Below are 18,006 nucleotides of genomic sequence, written 5' to 3' on the forward strand. Positions count from 1 at the left end.
CTGTTCTATGTGTGTTTCTGTTTAAAGACTTATTTAATGTATTTTGCTGACCTATTAACATTGAACTCATGGCCAGCAGCACTATGACACATGCCTGAAACTAAGCATATTTAACACACATATTTTCCCCATAAAGCCCATCATGACCTCCTTGTGATCGGGAACACTGGACAGCACTTTTAATGGTTTGCGAGCATTTTCAACAGTGAAATCACTAGTAAAAAGGACAAAAACCCCCAATAAACATATCATTAAGTAGTCTGCAGGAAGGACAATTTATAGTATGAGATGAAACAGGTTGTTCAACAAGACATCAGCTGGGAATGTGCATGTCAGGTGTTCTCAGTTTCTTGCCATTCTGCACATGTCCATGAGTGACTGGAAAGCGCAACCAGCATACAAATAAATTTTGGCAAGTAGGCAAATTTACAAATGTAGAATCTGAATAATTAGGACCGACTAGATCTAATGGTCCATGGGTTCCTGTGCAGACTAAGGAAGGAAGCTAAATAATCCTATTTCTCTTCTGTACTTTCATCTTCCTCTTTTCTACTCCCTACCTAGCTGATCTCAGTAGCAGACTTAGAACCAAGTGGAACTTTTTCTGAGGTTCCATTTGGCAGAGGCTTGTTGGTTCAGTTTGCTCATGCTGTAATGCTTCAGTCTCCCTTCATTTTGAGAAATAGATGGACTGTTAAACTTCCTTGAGGAAAATAGCTTTTATTGTCACTGGTGAAATTCCTCTAAGGATTGGCTCTCAGTTCAAGTAATAAACTAAAATTCTGACATTATGTGAGTAGTTACATAGTTTTCTCTATCTTTTCCTCATTTTTGATAAGTAAAAATTCAACTAAAACTTAAAATAGGCCTTAAAATTTATTCTCAGCTTATTTACTCATTTAAAAAAATTTCACATTGTGAGTTTATACTCAGTTCTCTTAACTTCTCAGAGAAATTTAGGAATTCATTCTGATCCTTAATGTATTAGCTATACTATATGTTAGTTTAGAGAACTGTTTTCGTCTGTTTTGAAAATGTTTTGCGGTTACTACTTTGTGCTTAGGGGAAAATCCCAGCTAAATAGTATAAATATATCTGTACAATTTTTTAGGAAATCCTTATTCCTGGGGTTTATAATCAGTATGTCATCCTTAGTAAAGCATTAGTATATTGACACTTCTTCATATTTCTGGATGTTCCTTAAATAAACAAAAATAGGTACAGCAACAAGACTCATGGTGAAATATTTGGAGGACACTTGATTAAACAAAGTTAAATAGGCTTCCTTAGTGTAGGACTTGTACTACTCATATACATTTTTATCTCCCAGAGGGATGCTGGTATTGCATCTACTACATAAATACACTGCATGTGTTTGCCAAATTTATGTGAACATGGAATTCTTTTTGAGAGGTAGCTTGAGGGATCAGTGGTCTATGGAATAAACTTGGGGAAATGCTGGGTTTGACAACTTCCCTACATCTGCCTTCCATAGATCTCATTTCTGCTGTTGTAGCAAAACAAAGTGAGTGTACTGCACTGCCTCTTCTACATAACAGCCCTTGAATATTTTGAAGAAACTAAATATCACCCTCAGATTTTTATTTTCCAGGTAAAATTTCCTCTGCCCTTAAATGGATTCCTATGATAGGCTTATTTCTAGACCTCTTGCCAAACCTATGATATTTTATTGCACATATTGGTACCAACTTTATTAGACTGTAAGGTTATTATTACAAGGAATGCCTTTTGTTTATTGCTTTCACTGTCTAGCATAGTGCCATACATGTACTATGCACTTAGTTAATATTTAGTAAATTGAAATGAATCTTTTTATCACTTCAATTCCATTATATTATCTCCACAATAAGTACAAGGAGACCAGGTTGGAATTTTGTAATGAGATTAGATAAGGTTTTTATTCTCAGAGAGTAGTCTTTGTGCCAAAAATTATGGCTTTGCCAATATTGGATTTGTTTTAAGATTGCTATTAGCTTAAAATAAGATTCCTTTTAAAAATGAGAAACAAAATGAGTTTATGTCAATTAACAAACTAGATAAGACATTTGGCATTGTGTTCTGTAGATTTTTTAGGTTAAGTACTTTAGGTAATTACTGCAAAGTAGTTGTGTTATGAGGTTAATGAAATCTCTGAAAGATTTTAGCTTCTCTTTTGGAGTCTGTACATTGCTTTCTACAAAGAATAGATATTCACATCCTATAATTATGTGAAATGTTACCTCTGAATTTCTTTTTGAAGAAAACTAAGTATCTAGTTCATAACAAAATATTTTTCTATAAGAAACAATGAACCAAATAGGTCAAAATAAGGCTACTTCATTATCTTCCAACATTAAAATCCGTTCAGAAAGGTAAAAATGGGTCAGCATTTTCTCTTCTCTACAATTATTTGTAGGAAGTTACTCCTAGCAAACCTAATCTGAGTTGGATCAAGAAAAAGGCATTCATATAATTCCACTTGTCAAATATGAGTTACTCATTTCTTCTCACATTGTGCTCTTTTGAAGGACACAGTCAAAAACATGAAATGCAGGATTTGTCCAAGAGAGTTTTGTAGAGTACATTGAATATTCTCTGCTTTGTAGTAAGAGAAAGAGTGATGTACTAAGATCCCTTGCAAGGAGTTTGCCATGAACTGTTAATATTGGACAAGTTTCTATCTTTCTGGGCCTAAGTTTCTTCCTTTGTAAAATGAGACAGTATTAGGTCATCTCTGAGGTCCTTTCCAGCTCTGTCATTTTGTTGTTTTATTTGTAATGGTAACTGACTTACATAAAAATAAATCTAAGGTGATGATACAGATAAATCTTGAGATTTATCTTCTGAATTATCAGGGAAAATAATATAAACACAATATTTTAAAAGTAATATTCTTTTGGATATAGTTTATGTTTTAATTTTAAAAAATTTATTATATATGTAGTAACTGTCACATTAACTATTTTTATTGACCAACTTTTCCTTCAACCTGTCTTGACCAATAAAAGTTTATTTTTTAGTTGTCTTAAATTCCTCATGTGTCATTTTTGTATTGAAGTCCTTGTTATACAGTATTCATAATCTCTGGTCTCCACAGATAGAGATTGCATTAAGGAAGCAGAAGTTTTCATGACTTAAGTATTCACCTAAGAAATCATCTCCATTCATACACAGCCTCCAGCTAGACTATCTAGCCATATCCATTGGGCCAATATTGGTTGCTTTCTAATGACAGTATAGTGCAAACTGAGTGTAAAGAAAATTGTAGATAATGCAAAACACAGTATTTCTCATGAAAGGGCCATTGGAGAACAATTCCAGTCATATGCAAAGCCACTGGTAGGTGAGGTTCTGACAGAACTAGGTAAAAGTTGTAGAGTAGGAATTTGCCAAGAGAATGACTCAGTAGATGCTTCAGTGAAGAGTGGTTTGGACATCAAAGAATTAAGAACCTTTGTGGAAAAATCACCTATTTTTTAGACGATGTTCTGAAAGTCAACTGGGAGGTAAAGGATGCTTTTATATAGTGTCAGTTAAAATGAAGACCTCCTCTCATTTTTTGTTCATTCTTATCAGAATAAGCACATGGTTATAATGACCTAAATTTTATGAAATAAAATAAGCTCTCAAAAATAATTTCCATTTTGAAATTAAAGAACTAATCAACCTTTTTTTTTCCTTCTCACTAGTTACTATGAAAATTTGGTCCTGTTTTTACAAGGATTTCACTAGGTGGATTTTTTTTTTAATCTAGTGCCAATTACTTTGGGTATTGAGAATTCTCTAGATTTATTGCCAAAGATAAGAACGATGGGTTTCTTGGTATGTAACACCATTTTTTATATCACTGTTATAAAACATTTATTGTATATCTATCTTGTTGGGTGTTTTAAGTGTATTAAATTGATTTCTTTCCAGAGAGAGAACAGAAGAAACACTGAAAACTTAAAACAGGGTTAAAGACTAGCAAAAGATGGGACATCTTTAAATTTCTCAACTCCTGTTTATTCTACGTGAAGTTTAAGGTCCCAAAAAGAGATGTTCTTTTCATCCCTGCCTGGCTCAAATACTTAACCCAAGTTGAAGTTAAATACTTCCATAGAATTTTCCACATACAATTTGAAAATAAAATGAACCCATGTGTTTCTGTGTAAAATCAGTTTTCTTTTTTAAATGAAGAGCTATTTGGACTTCTATAGATACCTCAGGTGGCCTGTGAGGGAAATTACAGGGACTCTATAGGGAACTCAGATTTAGAGATAATGCTGTCTTTACCCAGTGTGGGTTTATATATTTGACATAGGAGTATTAACAAGTTCTGACTCTTTCCTATGTATATCTGATTTTATTTCCTTTTGCATGCATTATCTGTTTTTATGTCATTGTTCCTCCTGTCCCCAGTCTCCAACTGCCTTTCCACACAAGGGCAGTTTTTAAAACTCCTTGACAGTAAGTGAAGGACCATAATGGTACAAAGTCTAAAACTAGGACCCAAATAGGGTACATTGGTTACATTCATTTTATTCACTGATGGGGAAGCAGCAGTAGGGTAATGGGAGACAACATAGTTGGTTGGGACTTAAATATCAGATATGTAATCTAATTCTTAGTTAAAAAAAAAAGAAAAGAAGATCTTCAGTAAATTCTCCATAAAAGCAAGATTTTAAGCAAGCCCACCTTAACACTGATGCAGCAAAAGAATAGGAGGGAGGAAAGATGGAGTAGAATCAGTTTGCTTTCACTTGCAGAAGAGTTTTTAGCTCATAGTTGATCAAAGCTGATCTCTTTTGTAAGAGAAGTCTTCTTCCTTTTTTAAAGCAAAAGAAAGAAAAATAGTTACTGCCTAGTTTGTTGATTAAAGTATTAAAATTGAATTTGTGGAAGTTTATGTGGCCTCATTTTTTTTAGTCATATTTTTGTGGGTCTGAGAGCTGGCCAGGGAGAGCCATGAGCTGGTGCTTTTTAAGGATCTTGGGAGTTGAAAAATGCCTAGGATACTTCATGAGGTTAAGGGGCGATGGACTTTGAGTTTGTGCTGGCTTTCTGCTGGAATCAGCTTGACATCAACAATATAGAACTATAGAACTATATAAAATGTTTGATAAAAATTTTATGATGATGATCATTTTAACTTTTTGAAATGATTAAATGTTAAAGAGACAGACCATCCATATTTTATCAAAAAATGTTCCCTCATCTCCTATAATCAATCTTTCCTTATTTCTTGTGTTGTCAAAAACTAATCTTCAGTTCAGATATTTACTGCCTGAAGGTTTTCTATCAGTTTTTAAAGAATTTTATGATTTCATGGACTTGTAAAAGAAGCAGTTGTATTTTGAGAACAAACTATGGAAGTAGACTGAGAAAGTGTTTTCCTGAATTTCTCCATGTAGTTAATTAATGTTCTAACTTTGCTACTTGGAATGAGTTTAGTATGAAATGATTCTTTTTGTGATCCGATGTCTAAGCTATTTCTAAATGTTTGTATTCTGATGTTACATTTCAGGAAAGTATTTCCTTCCTCTTGAACAGGGATCTTAAACAGGAAGAATATCTTCTGAATTCTAGTTTGCTTAGAAAAAATAGAATACTTACGTGAGGAATTTGTATTAAGATTTGAAATTAAAATATGAAAATTACATAAAACATAAGATAATGAGTAACCTGACATTTAATATACTAAATCAATAAGTTCAATTTCTGTTACTTAGGTTTAGAAGTAAAGAAGTGTTGTCCCAGCCTAGAAGACAATGCTGATAGGTGATACATTAAGATTTTTAACATGTCTATAACTTACAGTGTATTGATTTTTTTTAAGGAAAATATTTTGATTCAATTAAGATGATCAGAAATAAACAGTGGCCTTTACGTTTTACAATATTGTTTCTCCACCTGTTAGAAAGTGCAAGTGGAAACTATTATAGGTATTTCAACTGTTGTATACTATATACATCTTAAGGTGTGGTTCTTGGGAATGTTGCAAATTCAGTTTCATGGGAAGCCTGAAATAGAGTTTAACTTACAGGATATATATCGAATACTGTTGGAGCCAGCATCTGTGAAAAGGTGCAGAAGGAAACAGGATTGGACAGAGGGAAAACTTGAGTTGTTATTCTGACCCAGTAACATTCTTGACTAACCCTACTGGGAATTCAGTATCTAGAGTGTCCCTTCAGAGTTGACCTGACTTGGGCCCATAAGATTACTAGGTCTTTATAGCTTTATATGGATGCCATTGGATATGGGCTACCTGGGAAGGGGCACTAATCCTGAGCAAAGCTACTCTGAACAGCTGGGGGTAGTGAGTCCTTCATTAAGAGGGACTAGGTGGCATGTCACAGCATCCTCCACAGGAATATTTTGTTGAATCTTGTGTACTTTCTTCCTTCATTTTTTTTGCTTAATTTTTCTTTGTGCCGTTTGGATAAGTTACATCACTTTTTGTCTCCTGAGAAAGTGTAAAAGAGACTTGATTTACTTTAACTGGCATAAAAAATTACTGAGCATCTCTAAGAATAACTACTTCAAAAAATGCTTTGAGATCATTATATATAAGATGCTACAGATTTATTTGCAAAACTGTATAATATTATCAGTAAAAGGAAGGTAATGTGTTTCTCTCTTTTGCATCTCCATACGCAAGATCTTCTCCCAGGTTGTCTTGAGGCACTTAATCTGCTTAGTATGGGTTGAGGATAGAGTGTATTAGGAAGATGGAGATAATAAAAAAAAAAATGTGACTTCTGATTTTAATTTTAAAAAATGTATTAATTCCAAAGAAGAAATTCAGATAGCCAATAGACACATGAAAAGATGCTCCACATCTCTAATTATCAGAGAAATGCAAATTAAAACCACAATGAGATACCACCTCACACCACTTAGGATGGCCAACATAGAAAAGAATAGGAACAGCAAATGCTGGCAAGGATGCAGAGAAAGGGGAACCCTCCTACACTGCTGGTGGGAATGTAAACTAGTTCAAGCATTGTGGAAAGCAATATAGAGGTTCCTCAAAAAACTAACAATAGAAATACCATTTGACCCGGGAATTCCACTCCTAGGAATTTAACCAAAGAAAACAACTCAGATTAAAAAGACATATGCACCCCTATGTTTATTGCAGCACTATATACAATAGCCAAGATGTGGAAGCAACCTAAGTGTCCATCAGTAGATGAATGGATAAAGAAGAGGTGGTACATATATGCAGTGGAATACTATTCAGCCGTAAGAAAGAAACAAATCCTACCATTTGCAACATGGATGGAGCTAGAGGGTATTATGCTCAGTGAAATAAGTCAGGCAGAGAACGACAAATGCTAAATGTTTTCCCTCATTTGTGGAGTATAACAGCTAAGCAAAACTGAAGGGACAAAACAGCAGCAGACTCACAGACTCCAAGAAGTACTAGTGGTTACCAAAGGGGAGAGGGGGAAGGGCTGGTGAGGAAGGAGGGAGAAGGGGATTGTGGAGTACCATGATTGGTGCACTTCCCTGTGTGTGGGGTCATGGGGAAGACAGTGTAGCTCAGAGAAGAGAAATAGGGACTCGGTGGCATCTTATTACACTGATGGGCAGTGACTGCAATGGGGTATGGGGAGGGACTCTATAATAAGGATGAATGTAATAACCACATTGTTTTTCTTGTGAAACCTTCATAAGAGTGTGTATCAATGATACCTTAATAAAAAAAAATAATGTACCAGGCATCATTACAGATTTTAGGGCTAATAGAATTTTGTAGCAAGAAAACGGGCATTTACAACTTGGTGTTTTTAGTAAGAGGAGTCATTTCTAAGGTCCTATGTTTTGTCAAGGACCAAGCCTGAAGCATACTAAAATTATAGGGTTTCTTCCCAAGTATAGAGAAGTTCTTTAGATTTTTTTTTAATCTGAAGAAACTCTTTGTACATTTTGAAGTTGACATTTACACTTTTTAATTATAAGCTTAATAATAGTAGAGGATACAATTTGGGTTTTTGGTATTGACATTTTATAATAGAGTGGTTCCATTGCTCTTTAAATGTATTCAGTGGAATCTAAATGCCATAGCAATTCAATACTTATCATCATCTCTTTTGAAAATGGTTAGGTGCAAGAGGCTTGTGTTGGGCACCAGTAAAGCCCTCTGTGTTCTGGGGTAGAGGCCACTGCTGTATTCTGTGCTGGGGCTCCTTCCAAAAATTGATCCTTGCAGTGATGGAGACCGCATTGAGTGGGTTGCTTTCCCTCCCTGCTGTTGGCAGATTGACATTAAACCTTTGACTCCCACTTGGAGCTATTGGTAGTACCTCACTGCTGTTGACACCAGTCTGATCAGCCAACTCTTACCACACCATTGTTGCTTTTGAAACGAGTCTTTGTCATGTGTTCAGCTTATCAGATCATGTGCATCCTGATGATGGTATGCCTTTAGTCCTCAAAGCCAGGCAACAATTGACTGGCTGATAGTTGTTATTCAGTTCAGTGAACCTTTCACATTCCTAGTCATCCATGGGCATACAATATTATTGAGTATTGGAATGGTTTAAAAACTGACTCAAAAATTTTCTGTCTTTCTCCTCACTTCTCTCTGGTCCATACACCTTTGTATGTTTTTTGGTCACTGTAGAGAGGATATCCCCAGAAAAGGAACACCTCACCTCTTTTTGGCTGCTCTCTGGGTAGTGATCGGGAAGAAAGGGGTAGGGCATTCACAAACTCATCTTGAAAATTCCTGGGCACAATGGGTCTTTTTTTAAAGTAACCTAAAGGTAGCTCCAGAGCAGCTTGGTTGGTGACACCCTCCAGGTAGCAGCCTACCAAAGAGGGACTATGGGAATTCAAACTTTATTCTTATTCAGCCATCTTGGTCCTTTGTCGGATTCTGTGGTGCTAGATCATAAGGATAATGGCAGTTTGGTCAAATACACTGATTACCCAGTCTCCCTGCAGTGGTTCATGTGGGTCAGAGTGGGAGAAGCATAATGGTTCTATGGAATTTCTATTTTTAAAAGTGCCTGTTTCCCTTGCACTTGACTCTTTTAGATAAAGAGTCATTCTGAGGAGGAAATCATTGACAAAAATAATTTATCTAAGAAATTATTAGATAAAAGTGGAATTTATGGCAACTAGAATGGGACACATTAGTTTTTCTGTGGCTCCTAGGGAAGGGATACCACAGGCCCTGGGAAGTCAGAGGAGGTGAATCATACCTGATCTTTGTCTTTCAGAACCATCCCCAGAGCCTTGCTTAGGAAGGAAAACTCGTGTGTAGCACTGCCAAACATTTCAAGTGCCTTAAGTTTAACTGAGTACTGGGCCTACTGTCCACTCCCAGATGATTCTGACCCTAATTTGATTGTCATTTCTCTTCACCTTACTGAGAAGTCTGTTGGATACAGCAGGGGATAGTCCCAGCTCCTGTACCTCCTATGCACAAAACACCTGTCAACATTCTGGGTGCCTTCCCAGCTCCCATTCCAGTAGCCATTGCTCTGTCATTCTGTGAAGTGGAAGAATGTCACATGGCTGATATTTAGACAAATGGGACAGGTTGGACTGACTTTTCTTAGGTGGTCTTTCTAAAAAATAAGTGCTAGACTCAACTATTCAAACTAAACAGGGAGCCCTTGGGTAAGCCTGTTAAAAAGCCACATTTCATGTACTGTCAGCTTGTGCCCCCGACTGATTTATGTCCCACTTGTGGACCCCCAAGAATTGTAAACAACACTCTTTCTTTAGGCACCTTAAGCACTCCTAGCATTGTATTTCTTGTATGGAAGCCAGCCATTAACTTACCTTCTTAACAAAAACATAGTGACTTGTGCTGTAAGAACCTTTCAGGAATTTAATGAAATATCATGGAGTTTTCAAATGATAGTGGAGATCTCTCCAAAATTAGGCAAACCCTGATTACTTGGGGGAACTTGTTGTAAGGATGACCGATTATTTGCATGTATTCTTCAGACAGTTATCTTTAGGATGAAGTTGTCCAGTTAAGTTAGGTGTTATCACACCTGAAGTGAGTAATGATACTATCTTGTCTCTAGAAGGTGTTCAGGTCAGCCTCAAGCCTCACATCACTGGCCAGAGTTGTTATGGATGACACAGTTGCCTTAGATTTCCTTGTAGCCCAGGGGAATTACAAGGCAGATTCTGTGTGATTGCTAATATATTTCCTACACCTACATTAATGGTTTCAGTCTAAGTGGAAAGGTCAATTCAGACACGTAAGGAGAAAGCCATTTGGATTTCTTAAGACTGATAGTTTATAGGATGAATGTAATAAGCCACCTGGAGGACCTGGTGGTAGTCAATACTGCAAGTTAGTCTCATTTTGTTGCTTAGAGTCCTATTTATAGTAGCTTAAATTACATGATACTTAAGACAAGTTGAATAGATTTGGGCCTCCCTTTGTCAGTCAGGTTAATCAGCTTGGTCAATACAGTGGAATGCTTTGGAAAAATTTTCTGGGACAGTGTAGAAACCAGGGGATACATAGCGTTGGAGGTAATTTTCCACGGACCTCTTACGTTTCCATATGTTTTGCAAGCAGAGACACTGACTGCATTTGTTTTGGACTATCCTTTCAAGTATGCTTGTATAGTAAACAGCCTTGGAAAAGAGACATAGAGTCTCTCTCAAGAGTAGAGGGCAGGTATGTTTACTGTTCAGTATAATAGTGATAACATCTCTCAACAAAGCAAAGGTCATGCATGCTATGGCTCACTGTAAAAGATTTGGGCTCTGTAAATTCAAGACTTCCTCTCCTATAAATCCAGTGTTTGTGCAGATACCCATTTGGGCTCATCCATGTTGCGCCACAGGATGTTGGAGTAAGAACTAATGTAAATATGCTGATGCTCAAGCTCTGTGCTGGAATGTGACTAATAAAGTAGTTTGTTTCTGACTCAGGAGTCTCATGTCTTCTGCCTTCATCCAAGAAACTGACATTTTGTCTTCTTAGTTTTTAAGTAGGGTAAAATCTCAGATCTTCGTAGTTCTTGATGCTGAGATTATGGGTGCTTTCTCTGGAGTGTCCATTTGGGGGCCCCGCATCTCTATGTTAAAAATGGTCCATTTTAGTATCAGTAAAAATGTCAAATGCATGCAGCTTTCAGCCTGGCATTGCCATTTTAATGTATATTACCATTCATACAGAGTCTCAAACTACTGCTCTATCCCTTGGGGCCAATTCTGGCTCCCTTTTCTTGTAAATAAAGTTTTACTATAATACAGTCATGCCCATCTGTATTTGTATTGTCAATGGTTCCTTTTGCACTACAAGGCAGAGTTGCTTTGTGAGATAGAAACTATATGGCCAGTAAAAAAAACAGTTGCTGTGTTTAAGAAAAAGTTTGTATAGAGTCCTTCTCTAGGATTTTTGTTTAGCCCAACATATTTCTTTTAAATACACTTGCAAAAGTGTGTCAGGATAGATGTAAAAAGATGTTCACTGCAGGATTGTTGATAATAGTAAAAAAACCAACTGGAAACAGCTTAAGGGATTGTGAAGACTAGATTTATTGCCTGAACATTGACTTGTTCTGCAGATTTTCCACAAGTCATATCTTGGACTGAACTCTTTTATCTTTTAATGAGTCTCAGACACCGTATTACATACTTGGACTTAAATATACATGAAACAGAATTCTATTCTTCACCCAATTTTCTTCTTCACCCAGGATAAGGGATTGTCAGATAATACAGTCTGGGAGAGAAGGCAAGGGACACCAGATTAATTGTCAAGCCTCTGCATATTGCAAGCTCCAGGGAGTGCAAGGATCACCCGGTAAGAGGCGGAAGTATTGCTGTTCATTTTGCATTTTAGTCCAAAGATTTTTGAAAGCCAGTCAAGAGGCAGTCATTGGGAAAACAAAGTAAAACAGAGAAATTGAAACGATAGCAATAACGAAAGTACTGTTTTTGGTGTTGATAAGCCACACTAACTACAGATTCTTTTCAGGTAAAGAGAGAGGCCCTCTGATTGTACAGTCAGATATGAGGATGAAAACCTTAAATGAAGTAGAAGGCCTGTGCTGACTGAGGCTTAGAAGGATTGACTTTAACTTTAATGAGTCTTTAGTGAGGAAATCAAGACCAACATGTTTTGGAGTTTAGTAGCCTGGTACCACATTAAATTTTAGGAATCCATCTAAGCAGAAAGAAGGCAAAGTTCTAATATTGTGGTGGCCAGCATTGGCCCAAATGCAACGTTTTAGCAGTCAGTACTGATGATGTTTCCAGAAGTATTTTGCTCACTGCCTTTTAATATAAATGTAATGGCTTTGTGTTTTGAACAACTAATCAGTGTTATTAAATTCCTTTGTTAGGCAAAGGAATTAAGATTATTCACAGTCTTAAGATCCTATAAAATTCAATTATATTTAATTCTACATTTGACATCCTCTTGGGTAAAAAGTGGGTGTATGAGATAGGGATTGTCCCAGAAAATAAGGCCATATGTGCCATGTTTATGTGGCCCAGTGTTGACAGATTGCGGTCAGGAGATAAGTGGCAAACCTATTGGTAATTGGAGTAGCAGCAGAGGCAGATGTATTGAGTGTATTTTGAGGTCCTCTTGCAGAAGATTCAGTATTTTATAAACCCTGTGTTTATATTTCTTCAAATGTGGAGCTAGAGAAGTACTCTCTTACATGGCAAAGCTTGACACATATTGGTACGGATGTCTTTTAAAATGTGCTTTTTTTTCCTTTTTAAAAAAATGGAGTAGTATGGGTAGACATATTATTTAGCATGTTGCCTAATTTCCACAGGTTATATTTTGCCTCAAACATTAAATTTCCAAATCAAGCATCTTAAGGTAAACAAGGAAGTAGAGAACCATTATATCCTACCCAAAGCTAACATAGCTAGCTAGCTGAATTAGATCACTTGGGAAATGTGCTCAACTAAATAAATAGATTGTTTAAGTGGTTTATTTTTCTATATGGGCAGTTAGGTAAGCATGTTATTTCAGGTGGAAGGCGTGGAAGAATTTTGGGACTATTTGTAGGTGGAACCATGCTTAGTTTTCTATCAGGGAAGACTGGAAGAGGATGAATAAGTGTGATAAGCTGAGGGTCTATCTTTGGGAAGTGCTTCAAAATCAAGAGGAGCAATCTATCATTTCTGAAATTAAGGATAATAAGCTTAAATTTAGTATTACATAGAATGGAGGAGGTAAAAAACACATTTCACCTTTATAGTTTTTTTAGATTTGAAATGTATGTTATACTAATTTTTTCATGTTTATTTCTTTCACTATGTATTCTCTCTTTAATGAGATTAAGAGCATTCTGAGGGAGGGAATTATCTTTTCTGCTTCTTTTATGTCCCATATATAGCAAAATTATAGACTCATGCTAACAAAAATTTCAGTGTTTTTCTTTTCTTTTTTTAAGGCTTGAGCATTTTGTTAGCTATCGGGCAGAATCTGTGAATAAAGAAAGGACTTGAGACCAAGAACTGGGGCAGAACCTTTATAGCATTTCTAGCTTTGCAGGCCACCTTAGGTCAGAGTGTCATGCTGAAAGTAGAAGACCCAGGAGTAAGCTCCTGAGTGTAGCAGGTTGGACTAGTGGTGGGACAGGAAACAGTGGCTTAGTATACAAGTGTGGATCAGGATTCTTGTGAATCACGAAGAAACAATTTGGGAATGCTTTTCAGAATAAGGTAAATGTGTCAGAACATGTAATAGGAAAACATGTTCATATAGAATAGAAACCAGGGTAAAAGTCTTTATTCTTTGCAAAGAAGTGATTTCTTTGGTCTTTATATTACTTTATTGCAGTGACTGAAACCTAGCAGATCAGAACTCTTCTTTTTTGGAAGTACACTTTTTTTATTGACGTGTAGTTGATAAATAGTATTATATTGGTTTTATGTATACAACTTTAGTGATTTGACAGTTATCTATATTATTAAATGTAGATCACCCCAATAAGTGTAGTTATCTGTCAACACAGAAAGATACTTCAGTATTCTTGACTATTTTCTCTATGCTATACCCATGACTAATTCATACTATAATTGAGATTTTGTGTCTCTTTTTCCCCTTTGCCCATATTACCCACCCATCCTAACCCTTCCCGCATGGTTACCATTAGTCTCTTTTCTGTAGCTATTTCTAGATATGAACTCTCACATTTAGTATAGTGTATTTTTTGGGTTAGGTTTAGGTTTATGTTAGACTTATAATGATAGGAAGTGTGATTCTGAATACTTTTAAGTTTCTTTTTCTCTTTTAATAATCTTAGACCCTGGTGATCACATTTTTTGGATGGATCTATCTGCTCTTGTCAGGCCTCTGGGACTGGTAGAAGGAAATAGTATTATCTTGATTTTATGGGATTTCTGAGCAGAAAGAACAGTTTACTATTTTTGGCTCACACAGGTGGGAGGGCAGCAGTGTGCAACAGTACCAGGTGTTATTCCCTCTCTTTTAGTATATTGAGACTTTTCCTCTATTGATAAATACAGGCTATATGTTTATGCTATAGACAAATTTAAAAAAATTATTTTGGTTGCCACGGGAAAAATTATTTCCCAACTGAAAGGTTAGCTGGGATTGTGAGAAATAATCCGCAACAATATAACCAGTTTTTACTTCAAGTACATTATTCAGATAGCGATTAACTTATGTTAATAGCAATTCTGTTTAGATATGAGGCTTGGTTCCATTCAGGGGTGGTTTCATGATCATCTGATACTTCTAGGCACCGTATAGCTATTATTTCATTTAATCCTTAGAGGAACCTTAAAAGAAGGATAGTGTTTCCCATTTATAAAGTTAATATATTTGAATCTGTCTTTATATTTATTTATTTATTTATTTATATTAAGGTACAATTGACATACACTCTTATGAAGGTTTCACATGAAAAAACAATGTGGTTACTACATTTACCCTTATTATCAAGTCCCCAACCTATACCCCAATGCAGTCACTGTCCATCAGTGTAGAAAGATGCCACAGGTCCACTATGTGTCTTCTCTGTGCTACACTGTTCTTCCTGTGATCTCCCACACCATGTATACTAAACATAGTACCCCTCAATCCCCTTCTCCCTCCCTCCGCACCTGCCCTCCCACACCCCTCCCCTTTGGTAACCACTAATTCCTTCTTGGAGTCTCCGAGTCTGCTGCTATTTTGTTCCTTCAGTTTTGCTTCATTGTTATACTCCACAAATGAGGGAAATCATTTGGCATTTGTTTTTCTCTGCCTGGCTTATTTCACTGAGCATAATGTCCTCCAGCTCCATCCATGTTTTTGCAAATGGTAGAATTTGTTTCTTTCTTATGGCCAAATAGTATTCCATTATGTATATGTACCACATCTTCTTTATCCATTCATCTACTGATGGACACTTAGGTTGCTTCCATAACTTGGCTACTGTAAAAAGTGCTGCGATAAACATAGGGGTGCATATGTCTTTTTGAATCTGAGAAGTTGTATTCTTTGGGTAAATTCCAAGGAGTGGGAATCCCGGGTCAAGTGATATTTCTGTTTAGTTTTTTGAGGAACCTCCATATTGCTTTCCACAATGGTTGAACTAGCTTACATTCCCACCAGCAGTGTAGGAGGGTTCCATTTTCTCGGCATCCTCTCCAACATTTGTTGTTTTTAGTTTTTTCAGTGCTGGCGGTCCTTACTGGTGTGAGGGGATATCTCATTGTGGTTTTAATTTGCATTTCCCTCATTTAGTTAGTGATGCATCCCATCAGTTAGTGATGATGAGCATCTTTTCAGGTGTTTGTTGGCCACCTGAATTTTTTCTTTGGAGAACTGTCTCTTCATATCCTCTGCCCATTTGTTAATCGGGTTATTTGCTTTTTGGGTGTTGAGGCATGTGAGTTCTTTATATATTTTGGGTGTTAATCCCTTGTCGGATATGTTATTTAAAAATATATTCTCCCATATTGTAGGATGCCTTTTTGTTCTGTTGATGGTATCCTTTGCTTTACAGAAACTCTTTACTTTGATGTAGTCCCAAGAGTTCATTTTTGCTCTTGTTTCCCTTGCTCGAGGAGGTGGGTTCAGGAAGAAGTTGCTTATACTTATATTCAGGAGATGTTTGCCTATGTTGTCTTCTAAGAGTTTTATGGTTTCATGACTTATATTCAACTTTTTGATGCATTTCTAGTTTACTTTTGTGCATGGAGTTACACAATAATCCAGTTTCATTCTTGTGCATGTAGCTGTCCAGTTTTGCTGACACCAGCTGTTGAAGAGGCTATCATTTACCCGTTGTATATCCATGGCTCCTTTATCATATATTAAATTACCATATATGGTTGGGTTTATATCAGGGCACTGTAGTCTGTTCCATTGGTCTATGGGTCTGTTCTTGTGCCAGTACCAAATTGTCTTGATTACTGTGGCTTTGTACTAGAGCTTATATTTGGGGAGCATAATTTCCCTAGCTTTATTCTTCCTTCTCAGAATTGCTCTGGCTATTCAAGGTCTTTTGTGGTTCCATATGAATTTTAGAATGATTTTCTCTAGTTCATTGAAGAATGCTGTTGGTATTTTGATAGAAATTGAATCTATGGATTGCTTTAGGCAAGATGGCCATTTTGACAATATTAATTCTTCCTATCCATGAGCATGGGATGTGTTTCCATTTATTGGTATCTTCTTTAATTTCTCTAATGAGTGTCTTTTAGTTTTCAGGGTATAGGTCTTTTACTTCCTTGGTCAGGTTTATTCCTAGATATTTTATTCTTTTTGATGCAATTGTGGATGTAATTGTTTTCCAGATTTCTCTTTCTGCTAGTTCATTGTTAGTGTATAGGAAAGCAACAGATTAGTGTATTAATTTTGTATCCTGCAACTTTGCTGAATTCAGATATTAGACCTAATAGTTTTGGAGTGGATTCTTTGGGGTTTTTAATGTACAATAATATCATGTCATCTGCAAACAGGGACAGTTTAACTTCTTCCTTACCAATCTGGATGCCTTTTATTTCTTTGTGTTGTCTGATTGCCGTGGCTGGGACCTCCAGTACTATGTTGAATAGAAGTGAGAAGACTGGGCGTCCCTGTCTTGTTCCCAATCTTAGAGGAAAAGCTTTCAGCTTCTCGCTGTTAAGTGTAATGTTGGCTGTGGGTTTGTCATATGTGGCCTTTATTATGTATAGTACTTGCCCTCTATACCCGTTTTGTTGAGAGTTTTTATCATGAATGGATGTTGAATTTTGTCAAATGCTTTTTCAGCACCTATGGAGATGATTATGTGATTTCTGTCCTTCTTTTTGTTGATGTGGTGGATGATGTTGATGGATTTTCTAATGTTGTACCGTCCTTGCATCCCTGGAATAAACCCTACTTGATCATGATGGATGATCTTTTTGATGTATTTTTGAATTCGGTTTGCTAATATTTTGTTATTTTTGCTTCTATGTTTATCAGCAATATTGGTCTGTGATTTTCTTTTTTTGTGGTGTCTGCCTGGTTTTGGTATTAGAGTGATGCTGGCTTCATAGAATGAGTTTGGAAGTATTCCCTCTTCTACTCTTTGGAAAACTTTAAGGAGGATGGGTATTAAGTCTTCACTAAATGTTTGATAAAATTCAGCGGTAAAGCCATATGGTTTAGGGTTTTTGTTCTTAGGTAGTTTTTTTGATTACCAGTTTGTTTTCGTTGCTGGTAGTTGGTCTTTTCAGATTTTATGTTTTTTCCTTGGTCAGCCTTGGAAGGTTGTATTTTTCTAGAAAGTTGTCTATTTCTTCCATGTTATCCTGTTTGTTAGCAGGTAATTTTTCATAGTATTCTCTCATTATTCTTTGTATTTCTGTGGTGTCCATAGTGATTTTTCCTCTCTCATTTCTGATTCTGTTTATGTGTGTAGACTCTCTTTTTTTCTTGATAAGTCTGGTTGGGGGTTTATCTAATTTTTAAATTTTTTCAAAGAACCAGCTCTAGCTTTTATTGATTCTTTCTATTGTTAAAGTCTTCTCAATTTTATTTATTTCTGCTCTAATCTTTATTATGTCTTTGGGCCTCATTTGTTGTTCTTT

At 36.2% G+C, this 18,006-nt stretch overlaps 1 protein-coding gene across 9 annotated transcripts in view; it reads left to right on the forward strand.

The window, feature by feature from the left end:
* The window catches only part of TCF12 (transcription factor 12), a 440,339-nt gene that overhangs the window by 86,600 nt on the left and 335,733 nt on the right, over positions 1-18,006 (forward strand). For 2 of the 9 annotated variants that reach the window (XM_073211898.1, XM_037020963.2), the window contains exon 3: positions 11,670-11,776. The exons of the other annotated variants lie outside the window; for them this stretch is intronic. The gene's annotated coding sequence lies outside the window, so the exon portion shown is untranslated. The remainder of the gene's footprint in view (positions 1-11,669; positions 11,777-18,006) is intronic. 9 annotated transcript variants of the gene reach the window in all.

Source organism: Manis javanica, chromosome 8, assembly GCF_040802235.1.
Source record: "Manis javanica isolate MJ-LG chromosome 8, MJ_LKY, whole genome shotgun sequence".
NCBI classification, from domain to species: Eukaryota; Metazoa; Chordata; class Mammalia; order Pholidota; family Manidae; genus Manis; species Manis javanica.